At 35.8% G+C, this 14,638-nt stretch overlaps 1 protein-coding gene across 3 annotated transcripts in view; it reads right to left on the bottom strand.

Annotated features, from left to right (window-relative positions):
- LOC150096919 (uncharacterized) overlaps window positions 1–14,638 on the bottom strand; it is a 68,285-nt gene that overhangs the window by 6,029 nt on the left and 47,618 nt on the right. The window lies entirely within an intron of this gene.

Here is a 14,638-nt window from a genome sequence, read left to right as displayed (position 1 = left end):
TTTGGAGCACCATCAGGCATATAATGATAAACATTTATATAATGCTGCAGAGGTATGACCGAAAGGGGGTGGAGTGGAAATGTGGAAGCTAGAATTGCAGATAAAACAAAGGTATGTGAATTTAAAAACCAAATATTTTTTCTAAGGATAGACTATAAATTCTTTGGGAAAAAAAAAGGAAAAAGACAGAATATTTTTTGGGAAAAGGAGAAGGATAGAATATAGAATAACTCCCAACTTTAATCTTGATTCATCATATTCTATCCTTCTCCTTTCCCCTAAAAATATCTGATCTTTTTCCTTTTTTTCCCAAAGAATTTATAGTCTATCTTGGAAACTCGATTTTTGAATTCACATACCTTTGTTTTATCCACAATTCTAGCTCCACATTTCTTCCCCATCCCCTTCCTTTTGGTCATACTTCTGCAGTGTTATATAAATATTTATCATTATATGCCTGATGCTGCTCCAAAAGAAGACAACCTCGAACATTCTACAAAGGTATCCAAAAGTATTCCTTCCATATATTTTTCGTTTATCTATGTCTCTAAAATATCAGTAATATGCTTTAAATAAATTGAGTAAAAAGCCAATGGCATTATACAAGGAGTACTCCTAAAGAAAAATAGACAAAATAGCCATAAAAATTAATATTAATTTAGAGGAGTAGCATAGAAATTTTTCCAGAAATAATATTTATAATCTATTTAAATTTTTTTTTTCTTTTCTTATGTGAATCCCATCCTCAAAATCTTGTAAATCCATTGTACGTTACTACATGGGTGGGCTAAGGATTAAATAATTTGAAATCCTGTTCCAAAGATCAAACAAAATGACTTTTTCAACCACTTGAGATCTACAATAAGTAGAGCTATGGGATGGTTTAACACCAGATAATGAAAGATTATCAGTTGTGGGGAGCAGATATGCTATGCATTCAGCCAACCAGACTAATAGTGCACAGGCCTTTACAAATTTTATGTGTTCTCATAAACTTAAAACCTGTGTAAAACCTCTCCTTACAACTATATGCTAGAAATTAAAGATGCCAATAAATTATGTTCTTGGTTTAATCCTTTATCCAAGTGTAAGCAAACATGCATGCAAACTTTGTTTGCTTACACTTGGATAAAGGATTAAACGAAGAATATATGTTGACATCTTTAATTTATCGTATAACCAAGTGGAAAAAATTCAACAACTATCTACTAGGTTATACTCACTAGTCATATCATCGCTTTTTGCCAAATTCAGAACCTTATGATGACAAGTTGTCTTATCCATTATTCTAATTCTGCATCATCTGAAAGCAACACAACTGAATATCTTTTTCAAATCTGAATTACACTCATCAACATCCATTTATACTAATATCATCCAAGCATATCCATGGAGTCTTAAGACTAAATGTAGGAAGCTCGCACCAATTTTTTGCCCAGTACTTATACCAATCATTCACTCTTTCAATGTGAAAGAGAACTCAATCTCACCTCTAGCAGCATGGCTAAATCACATTTAAACTTAAAAAGACCTTATAAAGGTTCTTTGCATCCTAGATAGTTTGTACCCATTTCTTTTTAACACTTCATCATCAATACTGTAAGAAATACAGAGGCTAACACAGGAGCATATTTATTTTGCATGGAGAGTGCTTGGTGAAAATTTTCACTGAGGCTGTTCAGTTACCATATCCCAATTTTAAAGCAGGAAGGCTTTATTTTATACTTCACTAACTCCTATATTATGCAAGACAGAGACAGAACCAAAAATCCATAGTCCAATGAAAAATCATTTGAGATGAATGATCCACAAACTGGAGAACTGGACAAAATCCACAGTCCAATGAAAATTCATTTGAGATGAATGATCTGCAAACTGGTGAAATTGCATCAATATAATATCCACCCTACATTGCCTTTGAATCTTTTAGACTCATTTAGCATTTGCCTATACAATGTTTCATATTCATCTTCACCCACCCCATATCCTAGAAAAAAAGTCTATATCCAGTCCTGGAAAGTTTTTCTGCTTGGTTACAAGGTATATTATACTTGACAAGAAATTATGTTCTTGTTGTAAACCTACACCCATAAGCATCAGTGTGGAGTAACTTTGACTAGTCTACTTGTATATATATGCAATTGACTTCACATCAATTGCATAAGTATCCCATAATGCAAAAATATTTTGTGTAGGGTCAGTACCCAGACCAATTTCAACCTTTATTGAGGTCTCACGAGTGGGAGCTAGACTCAAGAAGACACCAAGGTCAAATCAATGTAGAAGTCATATTATTTTCCATATACAAGTAGAAAAAGGTGTATCACCTTATTTTAAATACTATGGATGAGAGATAATTGTGGAAAGTTACAGAGTATATTATATTTGACAAGAAATTATATTTTGTTTTATCCTATACCCAAGCATAAGCATATGTGTAAAGTAACTTCATAACTAGTCTACTTGTATGCATGGTCTGTTGACTTCACATCAACTGCCTCCTTCTTCTTCAACCTTCTGGTTCTGTCCACTGCTGGACGAAGATCTCCCCCATGATTTTCCAGATCACTCGGTTTTCTGCCTCTCCCATCCATCTCACTCCTGCAATTTGTTCCAGTTCATCTCTCCATCTTCTTCTAATAAAATCCTATAATGAAAAAACATTATGGGAAAGGGTAATTATGGCAATAAAAGTTAAAAGTAGTCTGCATAATGATCCTTCCCATAATGTAAAAACATTATGAGATACTAAGAAATTGATGTGAATTCAACAGCCTCTATACACAAGTAGACTAGTCTTGAAGTTACTTCACACTTATGCTTAGGTATAGGATTAAAACAAGAATATAATTTCTTGTTAAGTATAATATACATTATATTCAGTCCATTATGTAGAAAGGCCATCAGACTATCATCCTGAATCCTTTGTTTGCTTACATATGAATAAGGGATTAAACAAGAATATAATTTCTTGGTATCTTTAATTTAATTTATAACCAAGTAAGAAGACTTTCAACATCCTTAATTCTATGGAAAATGACTGAAAATGGTATCAAAAGCCCACTTTGCTACTACCTGTAGATTCACAGTTTAAGTTTTTTTTTAATAAGTTTTAATTTCACAGCTCATGTTTTTACATGCTTAAAGGAAAATGGAAGAACAATGTTGGCCAAATTGGTGGTAAGGAGTGCTCATGAAATTCCTACAGAAAAAGCTTTGAGAAAGTAAGTCAAATGATTGTGTGTGTGCGTGTGCGTATGCATGCATGCAAAGAGATAGAGAACAAAACCACCCATTAAGCAACTGGACAATGTTAAATATTTCTGTATACTTAACATTGAGGTTTTTGGTATTGAGACCATATTATAATATAAATAAGGAGTTTATTAAAAATAAACAATTAAAACCCAACAAGTTTCATGCGTCATAAGACATCATTAGGGATAATGGTACATAAAAGTTTTACACAACACAACAAGCCTATTAATGATTAATTACACATATTAGATGTGTAATTATCAAATGTTTTTTATAACTTCACAACTGTTAAATAATTGATAAACCAGAATGCAAATGATAAATTCGTTACTGTATGCTTGTTGGAACATTGTTAGTTGTTGCTATCATGCTTGCTATATCCTAGGTCTGTGGCAGTTAAATTTTTGATGAAAGCAGACCATACTTGATGTAAAATTAAGCCTTGATTTTTATTACATTGTGTAAGGATACTAAGCATTGGTGAGGCTTCTTTAAATGTGGAATGCTAGGCCTGAATTATTCTCTCTTCTCTTTTCACGTCTTTTACGTGTTCAGACATGCAGGTGTCTTCTGACCCCCCGTCTGGCCGACATAACAAATGCCACAAGAGCAATGAATCTCATAGCTGCCTGGTTTTTTCATGGAGTGATGTGGAGGTTTTGGTGGATGTAGGAATCTTGATATTTTTTGCAAAGGTAAAAAAGCCACTTTGTCTGTGACATTCTTGATGTAGTAGGAATTTTTTTTTATTGTCTTGGATTCAAAACCATTAAGTGCGAGAGGTTCTGTTTCAGGTAGTGTAGTTCTTCATTCCTTTTAATTGATGTGCTTGATATATTGAATGCCCTGTCTCATAAAGTTTTAATTATGCCTATCTTTTGTAATGGATGGTGGTGGTGTGAAGTGGCATTTAAAAATCTTCCCATTGAGGTAGGTTTTCTATATACAGAAAAGTATGCTTTTTTCCTCTTTGTTTACTTTGACAAGGATATCAAGGAAAGGTAATTTTTTGTACTGTTCTAGTTCAAGAGTGAATTTTCTATTGAGATGCAAGTTGTTCAGATAATCTTGGAAAGTAATCAGCTGAACCACCATTCCTGACCAAATGATGAAAACATCATTGACGTAATGTAACCAAAGTTTTGGTTTCTTCTGATAGGTTTTTAATGTATTAGTTTCACAATTGGGGTGCTTAAGGGTCAAAGCTGTATAACTGAGAGGAGGATTGGACATTAGGTCAGAAGCCCTGGTTGGTTCTCCGCATTCCTTTAAAGGCTATGCGGAGAACCAACCAGGGCTTCTGACCTAATGTCCAATCCTCACCTTCTCGTGGTGCACCCTGTTGGGTATCTACTTTGATACTGAATGAACGAGGATGGGCTGGCAATTTGGGATTTAGCCGACCAAATTGTATTCTTATTGGTTAAACCAAAATAAAAAATGATGGTACAACATGAAAAAATTTCATGCCGGCTGGGGCGTCGCCCGGTTAAACAAGGCCCCTGTTGTTTTCGCCAGGGAACCAGGGCGAATAGCGAAAAGTCAGCTACTGGAACAAATCTGAAAACAAACCCCAACTCAACATCACCAGAGTTAAAGATCAGTACTATCAACGTAAGAAGCCTGAATGGCAAAGAAATGGAGCTAGCTGAGGAATTAGATAAGTACCAGATCGACGTAATAGGTGACTGAAACAAAAAAGACCAAAACTGGTGAGATCTTTCTAAGCAATAAATACAAAATGTTATATTCAGGCAAGGACAATCAAGGAAAAGAAGGAGTATCCATAGTATTCAACACAAAATACGAGGCTAATCTTCTTGAATGGCAGTCAGTCTCAAGTAAAGTAATGTGCACAAATATGAGAATAGGGAACTGGGCAATGAGACTTATTTGTGCCTATGGTCACACAGAAGGTTCTACTAAGGTAGAAGAGGAGGAATTTTTTGACGCTCTAGAAAAAGCAACTGACATAATGAAAAAGGAAAAGTTGGTCCTTGTTGGGGATCTAAATAGCAGAGTAGGAAATGATTGCGAGACATACAAAAATATTTTGGGAAAATTTGGAGAAAAGAGCAAAGCTAATAATAATGGCAAATATCTGTTGGATTTCTGCTCAGGACATGGACTGGTTATTACTAACACCATGTTCCAACATAAAAATGTACACAAATTCACATGGAGAGAAGAGGCTAGGAATAAGAAAAGTCTCATTGACTATGTTATTGTTGATAGTGATGTCTTCTCCCTGGTGCAGGACACCAGAGTGTACAGAGGATTTGAAATTGGAAGTGATCACTATTTAGTCTTGAGCAGGATAAAATTGAATTTCATATTGGAAAGAATAACATGTAAGAAAGTTTTAAAGCGAATAAAAGTTGAGCAGCACTCAGATGTGAACTGCAGACTAAAATACAGAAAGATTATTGAAAAGAAAATGAAAGAGTTTGAGAACAGGAATCAAACCTTGGAGATTAAGTGGCAAACTCTGAAGAAAATATTGATTGATTCTGCCAGAGAGGCATGTGGTGAGGTTGTGTGCAAGGATAAAAAAATCAGAACTCCCTGGTGGACACAGGAAGTTAAAGAGGCAGTGAAGGAAAAGAAGAAAGCATATCAAAAGTTCCTGGCAAATAAGTCAGCTTTTACTCTTACAGAATACAGAGACAAATGTAAGAAAGCTAAACAGTGTGTAAAACTAGCTAAACTAAAGTCATGGGAGGACTTTGGCAAGAATATAGAAAATAAATATCAAGAAGGTGGCAAAATATTCTGGAGGTTGTTGAAGAAGCTTAGGAATGGAGGAAAGAGTGGTGTAAAAGGAGTTAGAGATGATAAAGGTGACATGAAAAGGAGAAAAAGATATCCTTGAAGTATGGAGTAATTACTTCGAAAAACTGCTAAATGAAACAAGCAGTGATGACAGCACAGTGATAAAAAACACTGACCAGGCATGCAGTCAGGAATACATATCCATATTTGAAGTAGAAAAAGCCATCAAAGGCTTGAAATGTGGAAAGGCAGCAGGAGTAGATGATATTCGACCAGAAATGCTGAAGTATGGTGGTATAAAAGTCTTACAGTGGCTGCACTGCATAGTTCAGAAAGCCTGGACAGAGGGACGAATTCCCGATGACTGGAGTAGAGCTCTCATAGTACCCATATATAAAAAGGGAAATAAAACTGAATGTGAGAATTAGAGGTTTTTCCCTACTGAGTGTTCCCGGAAGAACAAGCTGGATTCAGGCCAAATAGAGGCTGTCAGGATCAGATCTTCACTTTACAACAAATAGTCGAGAAAGCATGGGAATATAACAAAGATCTGTATTTAAGTTTTGTCAATTTAGAAAAGGCATATGCCAAGGTGCCAAGAGAGAAGCTATTCAATACGCTGCAGTTATATGGTGTCAATGGGGCATTATATCAAGCAATACTTAGTCTTTATTTGAGTTGTAAGTCAGCAGTTAGAATTGAAGGAAGTACAGGAAGATGGTTTAATGTTAAATCTGGTGTGAGACAAGGATGTACATTATCCCCTCTGTTATTCATTATCTATATGGATCACATTATGAAGGAAAGTGGTATTAAACCTGATATCAAAATTGGAGATGTTAATGTCAGCTCTTTGCTTTATGTGGATGATGTTATACTTCTAAATAAATCCGCTACAAGTCTGCAAGATTCTCTGACTAAATTGAATAGCTGTTGTAATAGATTTGGTATGAAGGTCAGCAATAAAAAGACAAAGACAATGAAAATAGGCAGAATCATTGAAAATGTCAACTGTGTTGTGAATGGAGAACCTGTGGAACAAGTAAAATATTTCAGCTACTTAGGCACAATTTTTACTGAAGATGGTAAATTAAATATAGAAATAGACAACAGAATCAGCAAAGCTGGTATGGTGGGAAGTCAATTGAATAAATTCATATGGAATAAGAGAGAAATTAGTCGGAACACTAAATTAGCTGTATACAAGACAGTGTTCAAACCAGTTTTAACTTATGGATCTGAGAGCTGGGTCAGAAGTAAAACACTTGACCAAAGACTAGAGACCGCAGATATGAGAGTCCTGAGAAAGATTAGAGGCGTGAACAGATGGCATCAATGGCAATATCATATTAAAAATGAGGATATTAGGAAAGAACTTGACATTGTCAGCATCCAGGAATGCATTAGCAGAGCTAATCTCAGGTGGTATGGTCACTTAAATAGAATGGGAGAGGAAAGATTAGCAAAACAAGTGTTCTCTTCCAGGTTGTTAGGAAAACGACCCAGAGGAAGACCAAGATATAGGTGGATTGATACGGTACAAAGTGCCTTAGACGATATAAATATAAGATCTGATAATGTTGGAGTCTTGACAAGTAACAGACTGATTTGGAGGAAAATTGTAGATAGGAAGTTAGTAATGACATAATTTTTTCATGTAGTACTGTCATATCCTGTACACCCCTTGAGGGTACATAGCAGGAATTTGATGATGATGATGACAGTTTCACAATTTTCCAAGGCTGAGGCTGGAGAAAGGGGGTAACTCATGGCAAGTCCTTCTTTTTGTTCCCAATATTTGTCTTGAAATTTCACAAGAAAATTTAAAGAAACCTCACAAATGCTTAGGATCCCTACACAATGCAATAAAAATCAAGTCTTAATTTTACATCAAGTATGGACTGCTTTCATCAAAACTTTTAACTTCCAAAGACCTGGGATATAGCAAGTGTGATACCACAGAACATGATAACAACAACTAGTAATGTTCCAACATACATACAGTAATGACTTTATCATTTGTATTCTGGTTTATCAATTACATTTATCAGTTGTGAAGTTATGATAAACATTTAATGTGTAATTAATTGTTAATAGGCTTTTGTTATGTAAAATTTATGTACCACATTACCCTTGATGATGTAAGTCTTACAATGCATGAAACCTGTCAGGTTTTAATTGCTTATTTTCAATAAACTCCTTATATTAAAATGTGGTCTCAATACCAAAAATACCAAAAACCTCTCACAGAACTGCTTAACCACAGAAATCTATGTATACAAATGTTAAGTATTTTTAATGAGGTTTTTGATGCACCACTGCAAATGTGGAGAAAAGTACACTAAGGCTGAGTAAATTTATCATCTGCATAGTGCTATGAGTGATACAGGTGAGAATCAGTATATTGAACAGAAGAGGATACCAAGCTTTATTTGGAAGCCAGGGAGGCTATAGATGTAATCACTGCAGATAGCATCACATCCATTGCCTTCTCAGGCTGCAATAATCTTGAATGATCTGAATATTATTATTATGCGACACCTCCAGGGAGTCCAAAGACTCATCAAGGGAGAGTGTGCCAACAGCATCGAATGATCGATCTCCTTCCAACTGCTAATCACACTCAAAGCTTAAGTGTAAGCTTTTGAGTGTGGAGTTTCGAGCCATTAGTAGCAGAGGCTCTACCAATCGACCAACCTTTGCTAGCATTATCAAATGTATGGGAAAGTAAAGTGAAATCTTTCTAATAGGCAATAAGCAACTGTGTTTTTTAAAATCATTTGTTTAAAATTTAATTTGTTATATTTTTTTATATTTGTTATGGAAATTCTTGAAGCAACCCCACCACAAAGGGAGAAGGCAGCCAAATAGGCAATAGTTCAGTTGGTTGGTGTGTGGTTTACTGGTGCAAAGAAAAGTAGCTTGGTAAGTAAGCATCTATGCCAGATCCAATCAAATGTGTTGGAAATGTCAAGAGCAAGTACAGTTTATTCAAATCTTTTTATGGTTTGCTACGGTAAGTAAGGCTGGCCAGGAAATCTGTTGTGGAAAAATAGTGGTAGAATGAAATTAAAAATGCCAAGAAATTATATTCTTGTTTAATCCAAGTGCAAGCAAAGAAAGTTTGCATGTGAAGTATCTTCATAACTAGCCCAGTCATGAAGTGAAGATACTTCAAACAAACTTTGTTAGCTTATAGTACATTTGGATAAAAGATTAAACAAGAATATAATTTCTTGGCATTTTTAATTTAATTTATAACCAAGTGAAAAATCTTTCTACAACAAAGTGGTAGCATGCTTGGGTTGGGTTGTTTTGAATTATGGCTGAAGCAATCAAGACTATAAGGCCAATGTATTACACTAGTAAATTGCTTATGTTCTTTTGGCAGTTCCCCAGTTTTGCAAGGAAGACATCTTGAGTTCTCAAAAAGAAAACATGCTGATTCACCTTCAGAAAAATCTTTGACAGGATTCAAATCCAGGTCTTTCTTAACAGAATGTAAAGTGATAATCACCAATTAATCATGGGATTCCAAGTGGGGAATGAAATGCAAAATATGAAGATTTCATTTTTTTGAGAAAACTCAAGTAAGAGTAGTCAGATGACAGTTCAAAGCTTACTTGTATCTCTTTCTTTTCTTTTTTTTTTTTTTTTTTTTTTGGTGGGGGGGGGGGATTGAAACTAAACTACTTCCATTCCAGCCAGATGAGCACAAATGATTGTACAGACAACATTTCAAAAGCATAAAAAATTTTATGTACAGTTGTGGGTGAAGTAAATCTGGATGAGGAGAATAATTTGTGCTCCAACGATTTAAAGATTCTTTGAATGTCTTTCTGGCAACAGATCATGAGAAGAACACATAATGAGCTGTTCTTAATATACTGGGAGGTGATCTCTGAATAGGACATCTATAGTTGGAGGAAAAGACTGATGTCAGCCCTATATACAAGAGAGACAGAAGTATGGGGGAGCAAAAGTTGCACCCAACAGCTGAAGAAGTAAACAGCTTGACTAACATTTCAACAGGAAATTTTCTACACCTGATTTGTGGTATTTATTATTTTTTGCAGATCTTGTAAGCTGCAGTGTATGCTTGAGTACAAAGCTCAGATTTATGACTTGAGTCATGATGAATTTTGATCTTGGTTTGCTTTGTCACATTTGTAAAACTAAGGATTAGATAGTGGATTGAGGAGTCTAAAATTAATTCATTAATTGCAATCGGTTATTCAGTGGGAGTAGGTGCCTGGATCAGGAAAGTAGAAATAGTAATCAGATAAATGGAGGAAAAGAAATATAAAGGTGATCATATTTGATACAAATGTAATTCACCAAAGGACATGAGCTGAGAAGGCTGAGTGAAGAGGAGGTTCCATAGAATAGAAAACAGATACAAGGTCTGACAGGACAGCTGGCATCTATAATATATCCGGTATGAAAGTAATAAAGTTAATGAAGTTCTTTAATGTTGGGAGAGTCATGTAAGATGATCTGGTATTCTGATGGGTAGATGGCTAACATTTGTGCATAAGATCATTAGTAACATCAAATACTTCAGCATCTCTGCAAGCTTGATCAGAGATTTCGAGAAGCCAGTCTGAATTATGAGCAATGAAGCCCCAAGGAAGGGTTCACTTTAGACTGTGGAAAATCATGCTTTAGAGGTATATAATCAAAGAGATAACCATTAACAGAATTTGAAGAGAGATAAAGCAAATAAATTCAACATTCCAATGAAAATATCTTTCATTAAAATCAAAGATATTTTCAATGATTTCACTGGAGATTAAAAAAAAACGTATTTAACAGTTTATTACCTGTTTAGCTACTCATGCATATAACATTATCATATAACTACTGGAAGACATCAAGTTGACACTACAAAAAAAGATCATTAATGGAAATCATATGTCCGTGTGACATTGACCAGTGGTTAATGTTACCAATGTGATACCTCAAAAAATTTGCATTAATGTAAATCATATGTCAAAAGATGACATAATTAATGAAAAAAATGAAGAGATGAAAATTATATCAGTATGGTCACACAACAAATGTTCTTCATTCTCACTTACAAAAGGATTGACAATTAAGAGATGTTGGAAAGGGTCCAAAGGCGACCGACTAAGGTAGTTTCTGACCTCTGGAATGCCGAGTATGAGCAAAGATTGAGAAGATATAATTTGCAGAGTCTGGTGGACAGGAGGAAGAGGGGGGGGATATGATAGAGACCTACAAGTTGGTAAGGGGTTGTAATAGGATCAATGGTGGAGAAGTTCTACAGAGAATAGTGGGAGATCAGGGAAGAACCAGAAGTCATCCCTGGAAACTGTATAAAGAGGGTGTGAGTAGGGGAGTGAGAGGCAGGTTTTTTTCATGCAGAGTTGTGAATGATTGGAATGCCTTGTCTGAGAGTGTGGTGTCTGTAAGGAGTTTGAGTGTGTTTAAGACACAGTATGATGAAATGTGTGTGTGATAAAAGGACCTCCCAGATGAGTCTTTGACTCCATGAGGTCTTGGGGTAATAATAATAATAATAACTATTTCTCTTAGGTTCTACATTGAAATTTTCTTAACATACGAGTGGGGGGGGGGATGAAAAGTTTTCATAAACACCTAGAACAAAAATGATATTAAAGCAACTAATATATTATTATTATTACCCCAAGACCCCATGGAATCAAAGCCTCATCTAGGAGGTCCTTTTATCATACACACAGCTCATTATAGAGCACCTTAAACACACTCAAATTCTTTTCAAACACCACACTCTCAGGCAAGACATTCTGATCATTCACAACTCTGCATGCAAAAAAACTTGCTTCTCACTCCTATGCCCACGTCCTCTTTATACAGCTTCCAGGGATGACTTCTGGTTCTCCCCTGATCTCCCAGTTTTCTGTAGAACCTCTCCAACATTGATTCTATAACAACCCTTTACTAACTTGTAGGTCTCTATAATATCTCCCCTCTTCCTCCTATCCACTAGACTCTGTAAATTGCATTTTCTCAACCTTTCCTCATATTTGACCAGAGGTCAGAAACTACCTCAGTCTTTTGAAAACCAGGTGACCAAATCTGCACATAGTGGTCCATGTGTGGCCTAATCAAAGCTTTATACAATGGAACAAGAATCTCTCTACAAGTTAGTGTCCTCTGCATCGTTCCCAGAAGTCTATGTGTTGTCCTCACAATTTTGGCAATGCGTCCCCTAAATTTCAAATCCTTATCCGCTGTCACCCCAAGATCTCTTATTTCCTCCACCTCTGACAATATATCGCCACCAAGCATAAATTCTACATCCCATCCCATCTTTGTTTCCCAAATTTTAAAACCTTACATTTTGCAACATTGAACTTGCATCCACATTCACTCAATTTATTCCAGTCTTCTTGTAAGGTCACAACATTTTCTATACTCTTCATAGTTCGTCCCAATTTTGCATCATCTGCAAACAACTGAATAACTCCATCCAAATCTTCATCAATATCATTAACATACAAGTTAAACAGTAATGGCCCTAAAACAGACCCCTGAGGTACACCACGACTAGTGACTTTCCTCTTCCTAGATATTGTTCCCCCATACACAACTTGCTGATACCTATCAGATAGCCAGTCTCCGATCCAATGCACTAATCTAATATCCAACCCCATCTACTCTAGTTTGACTATCAACTTATCATGTGGTAATCTATCAAAAGCCTTTGCAAAATCTAAGTATATTACTGTGTATCCCTCTCCTCTGTCCAAAGAAGCTGTCACCTTATTGTAATAAATAAGTAGATTACTAAAACATGACCTCCCTTTAGCAAATCCATCAAAGATGATACCATTGTTGTCAACCCAATTCTGGATCCAAGTTATCACAAGCTTCTCTGACAACTTAACCACAACATGCAACACACAGGCAGGCCTATAATTGGATGCCTGAGTTCTATCATCCCCCCATATGAAGTGGCAAAATTTTGCCCTCCTTCCACTCCTTTGGAACTTGATCCAGTGCAAGACTCATATTAAAAAGATATGTCAAGGCTGATGTCAACTCTAACTACAAAAAAGAACATATCTTAAAACCCTTTGATCCCCATGTTTTATCAAATTGTAATAATTTGTTCTTTTTCTTTTAAGAAATGTGGGCCATCATCGAATTTTTCATGCTGCAAGAAATGTCTGCAACTGAGATTTGTCAGACTTCAGGGAACTGTGCCCCAGCATATCCAACAGTTGTCAGATGGGTGGCCAAGTTTAAAACTGGGCATCCTGCGACAACAGATGCCCTCAGGTCAGGAAGACACAGTGATCACACCTGAAAACATCGATGCAGTGCATGCCATGATCTTTTGATAGACAAATACCAGCCAAAAACATTGCAAAGACTGGGGGATATCCAGGGAATGAGTTGGGGTTATTATTCACCAATATCTGGCCATTTAGAAGCTCTCAGCAAAGTGGGTCCCTAAATGTTTGAATGTTGACCAAAAGAGAGAATGTGTGCTGTCATCACAAGGGATTCTGGGTCATTTTGAGAAATCAGGTGCAAATTTTTTGGCTTGTATTGTGACTGTTGATGAAACATGGCTTCATCACTATGATCCAGAGACCATGCAACAGTCAATGGAGTGGAAACACAAAGGTTTTTCATGGCTAAAGAAGTTCCAAACCCAAAAGTCAGCAGGGAAGGTTCTTGTCATTGCTTTTTTGGGGGGATATGGATGGCACATCCTTACCAAGTACCTCAAAAAAGGTGAAACTCTTACAGCAGCAGCTTATTCAACAGGAAAGTTGAATAAGCTGCTGCTGTAAAGGAAATGAAGGAGACACTGAGGGAAAAACGCCACAGAGAAACTGATCAGAGGCGTGAAGCTTTTGCAAGACAACACACCTGCTCACACTGATCATGAAACCCAACAGACAATACACAACTTGGGCTTTCAATATCTGCCTCACCCATCCTATTCACAAGACCTGGATCCATCTGACTATTTCCTATTCCCACATTTAAAGAAACACTTGAAAAGAACAAAACTTACCACAAATGACTGCCAATGATGCAGCAGCATTATAACAAGTGTATAATACTTCATGGGGAATATGTAGAATAATGTGTAAGTTACATGATTATAACTAATTTCTTCATAGTGTTATAGGGAACATCCCCAGCATATCCAACAGTTGTCAGATGGGTGGCCAAATTTAAAACTGGGCATCCTGAGACAACTTCAGCACACCCTTGTACACAGAGTAATAGCAGAAATGTTTTAAAAAAATGAACCATTAATATACACATAATTACTATTTAATGGATTTATTTTTTAAAGATTAAAAACTTTATTCAATAAAGGATTTTTAAATATTTAAAAGATTTATTTAAAACTGTAGAAATTTAGAATGGCTAACAAAAATAGCAACAGAGCATATCAAAATAAAAAAATTGCAATTAACAGTAACTAAATTCCAATGATAACCTTTAAATTCATCAGCTAATCAGAAATTAGTTCAAAGAATGAATAATTTTGGTAGTGATCTTTGATCAGTATACTACAGCTAGAACCTTTTGCTCCTACCCCTCTCTTGGAACTGCAAAAGAGCAATTACTTATG

Source organism: Typopeltis vanoorti, chromosome 18 (genome assembly GCF_054136105.1).
Source record: "Typopeltis vanoorti isolate ZY-2024b chromosome 18, IOZ_Tvanoo_1.0, whole genome shotgun sequence".
Lineage (NCBI taxonomy): Eukaryota > Metazoa > Arthropoda > Arachnida > Uropygi > Thelyphonidae > Typopeltis > Typopeltis vanoorti.
This window is presented reverse-complemented; position numbering and strand designations above follow the sequence as displayed.